A 7,796-nucleotide genomic window follows, 5' to 3' on the forward strand; every position below is an offset into this window, starting at 1 on the left:
AACGTCACTATACCTAGCACCCTTGATATTTGGCCTACATCTTCTTTAGAACCAAAATTTAGGAAATGTTTTAGCTTAAATTTTTTGTAATGAACAGTTACATGGATGATTCTGTATGATTTGTGTACACGTTTAAAAACGTCATATTATCCAGTCAGATTTTAGTCTTATTTATTTGTTTTAATCAGTATTTAGTCTTCTTAATGTGTTACCCCTGCTTTGAAGAAAGGCTAAATACGCACAACCCCTGCCAGATTAGGGGGCCATTATCTGAAACACTAATCACCCGTGAGTATCAACTTGGTTTAATCTGTTAAGCGTAATTAATGGGCTCTTCTAGGATACCAAATTGACCAGATGCAGATTCCATTATAGTACCGAAAATTGAATATTTTCACAAAACCAAAGATCTCACTCATATGAAATTTGAAATAATTAGCAATTTAAAAAAATGTATAAATAAATTTAGGATTAATAAGTGATTGAAATAGCAAATTTCATCATTCTTCTTTCCAATGAAACCATTTTTGCGGAAATATCTTGATTTTATACAAAGTTATTTCAATTTAAAAAGTACCACACGCGCCTCATATTTCACTGATGAAACAGGCAGACATCACGATAGTCCCCAGGGGAAGTAAATCACCAGTTACATCAGTTATCTTGCTCCGATCGCTGTGTGCATGGGGTATACTATTGATGAATGAAACGGGCACCTGCTGTGCAAATTTGACATTTTTTGATGAAGATTTAGTTGTCTTCAAGGTATCACACCGGTAATTGTCCAATCAAAATGAACTCAGTCAATTGTAGTTCCATATATTTAAAGAAATATTTTTTTTCCTTGCGCGATTTTTCTCATTTCCTCTTCTTCTTTTCTCTTAATTTTTGTACCCCTGATTAGGAAATTTTGTGTAATTTGTAGAAATAATCAAGTGTATACAAAGGAACTATTTGCTGTTGGTAGCTGAGGCTACTTCCTGAGGTGCACTCCGGCTGTTTACACACATGTGAAAAACACGTGGATTTGAGGGTAGTCTTGTTTGCGGGTAATTTTTTTTCGAAAATGCCGCGTAGGGTGTTGTTTTTCTGGTGTCGGCAGACGAGATAGGTAAAATAGAACGTGTCTGACTACGTTATTCGGCATCAATTTTGTAAACTGATTTTTAATGATTTTTTCCCCTCTATAGTAATATATAGTGAAAATAATTACCGGTGTGATACCTTGAAGGAAGTCGTGAATTTCAGAATTTCCCGTTTTTCTCAGTCCTTTCCCTTTTCATCGGCTCAAAATCAGCACTGGATATCAAAACAAGAGGTTTGAAAAACAAAACGGTGTTTTAATAGGTCATTCAAGAAACATGACGCAATACACAATGCGAAATTTCAATTACATCTAAATACGTATCAACAACGTATTTTGTGTCTTATACAGCTAGAAAATCGTAAATATTTGTATAAACACCCATCTTCATAGCATACACCGGCGGTTTTAACACTTAACACATCCAAAAGACGTATCAAAATTTCACATCGATTTTACAATACGCATATTGCACAATAACCCCACCCCCCTCCTCCTGCCTTGCGCAACTGTTAGATGGACTTTCCTTGACATTCATAAGCATCATACATAACTCTATGACTTCTTGATTCAATGTCCTTATTGTAAATTAACCCAATTAAGAGATTTCGTATTTCTGAGTAAAGTTTAGAAATTTTATTTTATTTTTTATTTTATGTCATAAAGAGAAATTCAACTACTTCATGGTAAATGCCCGTCAAGGTCACTCATATGAACATCAAAATGTCTCCTTAACACAGAAGATATCAAATTATTCGTTTTAAGGGCCTAACACGCGAGGTAATATTTCTGGCACGATTTACGACAGTCCCCTCCGTAGCAGGATATCAAGGCTCTGACGACGTAGGCCATAATTCTATTGCCGGCTTCTAAAGCGTTGACCAAAAATTTGTGTTCTGTCCTGCATATCAAGTTTGTCACTAGATATTCTTACCGTTTTGAGCATTTTGAACACTTGCAATTCAACGTCACTATACCTAGCACCCTTGATATTTGGCCTACATCTTCTTTAGAACCAAAATTTAGGAAATGTTTTAGCTTAAATTTTTTGTAATGAACAGTTACATGGATGATTCTGTATGATTTGTGTACACGTTTAAAAACGTCATATTATCCAGTCAGATTTTAGTCTTATTTATTTGTTTTAATCAGTATTTAGTCTTCTTAATGTGTTACCCCTGCTTTGAAGAAAGGCTAAATACGCACAACCCCTGCCAGATTAGGGGGCCATTATCTGAAACACTAATCACCCGTGAGTATCAACTTGGTTTAATCTGTTAAGCGTAATTAATGGGCTCTTCTAGGATACCAAATTGACCAGATGCAGATTCCATTATAGTACCGAAAATTGAATATTTTCACAAAACCAAAGATCTCACTCATATGAAATTTGAAATAATTAGCAATTTAAAAAAATGTATAAATAAATTTAGGATTAATAAGTGATTGAAATAGCAAATTTCATCATTCTTCTTTCCAATGAAACCATTTTTGCGGAAATATCTTGATTTTATACAAAGTTATTTCAATTTAAAAAGTACCACACGCGCCTCATATTTCACTGATGAAACAGGCAGACATCACGATAGTCCCCAGGGGAAGTAAATCACCAGTTACATCAGTTATCTTGCTCCGATCGCTGTGTGCATGGGGTATACTATTGATGAATGAAACGGGCACCTGCTGTGCAAATTTGACATTTTTTGATGAAGATTTAGTTGTCTTCAAGGTATCACACCGGTAATTGTCCAATCAAAATGAACTCAGTCAATTGTAGTTCCATATATTTAAAGAAATATTTTTTTTCCTTGCGCGATTTTTCTCATTTCCTCTTCTTCTTTTCTCTTAATTTTTGTACCCCTGATTAGGAAATTTTGTGTAATTTGTAGAAATAATCAAGTGTATACAAAGGAACTATTTGCTGTTGGTAGCTGAGGCTACTTCCTGAGGTGCACTCCGGCTGTTTACACACATGTGAAAAACACGTGGATTTGAGGGTAGTCTTGTTTGCGGGTAATTTTTTTTCGAAAATGCCGCGTAGGGTGTTGTTTTTCTGGTGTCGGCAGACGAGATAGGTAAAATAGAACGTGTCTGACTACGTTATTCGGCATCAATTTTGTAAACTGATTTTTAATGATTTTTTCCCCTCTATAGTAATATATAGTGAAAATAATTACCGGTGTGATACCTTGAAGGAAGTCGTGAATTTCAGAATTTCCCGTTTTTCTCAGTCCTTTCCCTTTTCATCGGCTCAAAATCAGCACTGGATATCAAAACAAGAGGTTTGAAAAACAAAACGGTGTTTTAATAGGTCATTCAAGAAACATGACGCAATACACAATGCGAAATTTCAATTACATCTAAATACGTATCAACAACGTATTTTGTGTCTTATACAGCTAGAAAATCGTAAATATTTGTATAAACACCCATCTTCATAGCATACACCGGCGGTTTTAACACTTAACACATCCAAAAGACGTATCAAAATTTCACATCGATTTTACAATACGCATATTGCACAATAACCCCACCCCCCTCCTCCTGCCTTGCGCAACTGTTAGATGGACTTTCCTTGACATTCATAAGCATCATACATAACTCTATGACTTCTTGATTCAATGTCCTTATTGTAAATTAACCCAATTAAGAGATTTCGTATTTCTGAGTAAAGTTTAGAAATTTTATTTTATTTTTTATTTTATGTCATAAAGAGAAATTCAACTACTTCATGGTAAATGCCCGTCAAGGTCACTCATATGAACATCAAAATGTCTCCTTAACACAGAAGATATCAAATTATTCGTTTTAAGGGCCTAACACGCGAGGTAATATTTCTGGCACGATTTACGACAGTCCCCTCCGTAGCAGGATATCAAGGCTCTGACGACGTAGGCCATAATTCTATTGCCGGCTTCTAAAGCGTTGACCAAAAATTTGTGTTCTGTCCTGCATATCAAGTTTGTCACTAGATATTCTTACCGTTTTGAGCATTTTGAACACTTGCAATTCAACGTCACTATACCTAGCACCCTTGATATTTGGCCTACATCTTCTTTAGAACCAAAATTTAGGAAATGTTTTAGCTTAAATTTTTTGTAATGAACAGTTACATGGATGATTCTGTATGATTTGTGTACACGTTTAAAAACGTCATATTATCCAGTCAGATTTTAGTCTTATTTATTTGTTTTAATCAGTATTTAGTCTTCTTAATGTGTTACCCCTGCTTTGAAGAAAGGCTAAATACGCACAACCCCTGCCAGATTAGGGGGCCATTATCTGAAACACTAATCACCCGTGAGTATCAACTTGGTTTAATCTGTTAAGCGTAATTAATGGGCTCTTCTAGGATACCAAATTGACCAGATGCAGATTCCATTATAGTACCGAAAATTGAATATTTTCACAAAACCAAAGATCTCACTCATATGAAATTTGAAATAATTAGCAATTTAAAAAAATGTATAAATAAATTTAGGATTAATAAGTGATTGAAATAGCAAATTTCATCATTCTTCTTTCCAATGAAACCATTTTTGCGGAAATATCTTGATTTTATACAAAGTTATTTCAATTTAAAAAGTACCACACGCGCCTCATATTTCACTGATGAAACAGGCAGACATCACGATAGTCCCCAGGGGAAGTAAATCACCAGTTACATCAGTTATCTTGCTCCGATCGCTGTGTGCATGGGGTATACTATTGATGAATGAAACGGGCACCTGCTGTGCAAATTTGACATTTTTTGATGAAGATTTAGTTGTCTTCAAGGTATCACACCGGTAATTGTCCAATCAAAATGAACTCAGTCAATTGTAGTTCCATATATTTAAAGAAATATTTTTTTTCCTTGCGCGATTTTTCTCATTTCCTCTTCTTCTTTTCTCTTAATTTTTGTACCCCTGATTAGGAAATTTTGTGTAATTTGTAGAAATAATCAAGTGTATACAAAGGAACTATTTGCTGTTGGTAGCTGAGGCTACTTCCTGAGGTGCACTCCGGCTGTTTACACACATGTGAAAAACACGTGGATTTGAGGGTAGTCTTGTTTGCGGGTAATTTTTTTTCGAAAATGCCGCGTAGGGTGTTGTTTTTCTGGTGTCGGCAGACGAGATAGGTAAAATAGAACGTGTCTGACTACGTTATTCGGCATCAATTTTGTAAACTGATTTTTAATGATTTTTTCCCCTCTATAGTAATATATAGTGAAAATAATTACCGGTGTGATACCTTGAAGGAAGTCGTGAATTTCAGAATTTCCCGTTTTTCTCAGTCCTTTCCCTTTTCATCGGCTCAAAATCAGCACTGGATATCAAAACAAGAGGTTTGAAAAACAAAACGGTGTTTTAATAGGTCATTCAAGAAACATGACGCAATACACAATGCGAAATTTCAATTACATCTAAATACGTATCAACAACGTATTTTGTGTCTTATACAGCTAGAAAATCGTAAATATTTGTATAAACACCCATCTTCATAGCATACACCGGCGGTTTTAACACTTAACACATCCAAAAGACGTATCAAAATTTCACATCGATTTTACAATACGCATATTGCACAATAACCCCACCCCCCTCCTCCTGCCTTGCGCAACTGTTAGATGGACTTTCCTTGACATTCATAAGCATCATACATAACTCTATGACTTCTTGATTCAATGTCCTTATTGTAAATTAACCCAATTAAGAGATTTCGTATTTCTGAGTAAAGTTTAGAAATTTTATTTTATTTTTTATTTTATGTCATAAAGAGAAATTCAACTACTTCATGGTAAATGCCCGTCAAGGTCACTCATATGAACATCAAAATGTCTCCTTAACACAGAAGATATCAAATTATTCGTTTTAAGGGCCTAACACGCGAGGTAATATTTCTGGCACGATTTACGACAGTCCCCTCCGTAGCAGGATATCAAGGCTCTGACGACGTAGGCCATAATTCTATTGCCGGCTTCTAAAGCGTTGACCAAAAATTTGTGTTCTGTCCTGCATATCAAGTTTGTCACTAGATATTCTTACCGTTTTGAGCATTTTGAACACTTGCAATTCAACGTCACTATACCTAGCACCCTTGATATTTGGCCTACATCTTCTTTAGAACCAAAATTTAGGAAATGTTTTAGCTTAAATTTTTTGTAATGAACAGTTACATGGATGATTCTGTATGATTTGTGTACACGTTTAAAAACGTCATATTATCCAGTCAGATTTTAGTCTTATTTATTTGTTTTAATCAGTATTTAGTCTTCTTAATGTGTTACCCCTGCTTTGAAGAAAGGCTAAATACGCACAACCCCTGCCAGATTAGGGGGCCATTATCTGAAACACTAATCACCCGTGAGTATCAACTTGGTTTAATCTGTTAAGCGTAATTAATGGGCTCTTCTAGGATACCAAATTGACCAGATGCAGATTCCATTATAGTACCGAAAATTGAATATTTTCACAAAACCAAAGATCTCACTCATATGAAATTTGAAATAATTAGCAATTTAAAAAAATGTATAAATAAATTTAGGATTAATAAGTGATTGAAATAGCAAATTTCATCATTCTTCTTTCCAATGAAACCATTTTTGCGGAAATATCTTGATTTTATACAAAGTTATTTCAATTTAAAAAGTACCACACGCGCCTCATATTTCACTGATGAAACAGGCAGACATCACGATAGTCCCCAGGGGAAGTAAATCACCAGTTACATCAGTTATCTTGCTCCGATCGCTGTGTGCATGGGGTATACTATTGATGAATGAAACGGGCACCTGCTGTGCAAATTTGACATTTTTTGATGAAGATTTAGTTGTCTTCAAGGTATCACACCGGTAATTGTCCAATCAAAATGAACTCAGTCAATTGTAGTTCCATATATTTAAAGAAATATTTTTTTTCCTTGCGCGATTTTTCTCATTTCCTCTTCTTCTTTTCTCTTAATTTTTGTACCCCTGATTAGGAAATTTTGTGTAATTTGTAGAAATAATCAAGTGTATACAAAGGAACTATTTGCTGTTGGTAGCTGAGGCTACTTCCTGAGGTGCACTCCGGCTGTTTACACACATGTGAAAAACACGTGGATTTGAGGGTAGTCTTGTTTGCGGGTAATTTTTTTTCGAAAATGCCGCGTAGGGTGTTGTTTTTCTGGTGTCGGCAGACGAGATAGGTAAAATAGAACGTGTCTGACTACGTTATTCGGCATCAATTTTGTAAACTGATTTTTAATGATTTTTTCCCCTCTATAGTAATATATAGTGAAAATAATTACCGGTGTGATACCTTGAAGGAAGTCGTGAATTTCAGAATTTCCCGTTTTTCTCAGTCCTTTCCCTTTTCATCGGCTCAAAATCAGCACTGGATATCAAAACAAGAGGTTTGAAAAACAAAACGGTGTTTTAATAGGTCATTCAAGAAACATGACGCAATACACAATGCGAAATTTCAATTACATCTAAATACGTATCAACAACGTATTTTGTGTCTTATACAGCTAGAAAATCGTAAATATTTGTATAAACACCCATCTTCATAGCATACACCGGCGGTTTTAACACTTAACACATCCAAAAGACGTATCAAAATTTCACATCGATTTTACAATACGCATATTGCACAATAACCCCACCCCCCTCCTCCTGCCTTGCGCAACTGTTAGATGGACTTTCCTTGACATTCATAAGCATCATACATAACTCTATGACTTCTTG

Source organism: Ostrea edulis, chromosome 8 (genome assembly GCF_947568905.1).
Source record: "Ostrea edulis chromosome 8, xbOstEdul1.1, whole genome shotgun sequence".
Lineage (NCBI taxonomy): Eukaryota > Metazoa > Mollusca > Bivalvia > Ostreida > Ostreidae > Ostrea > Ostrea edulis.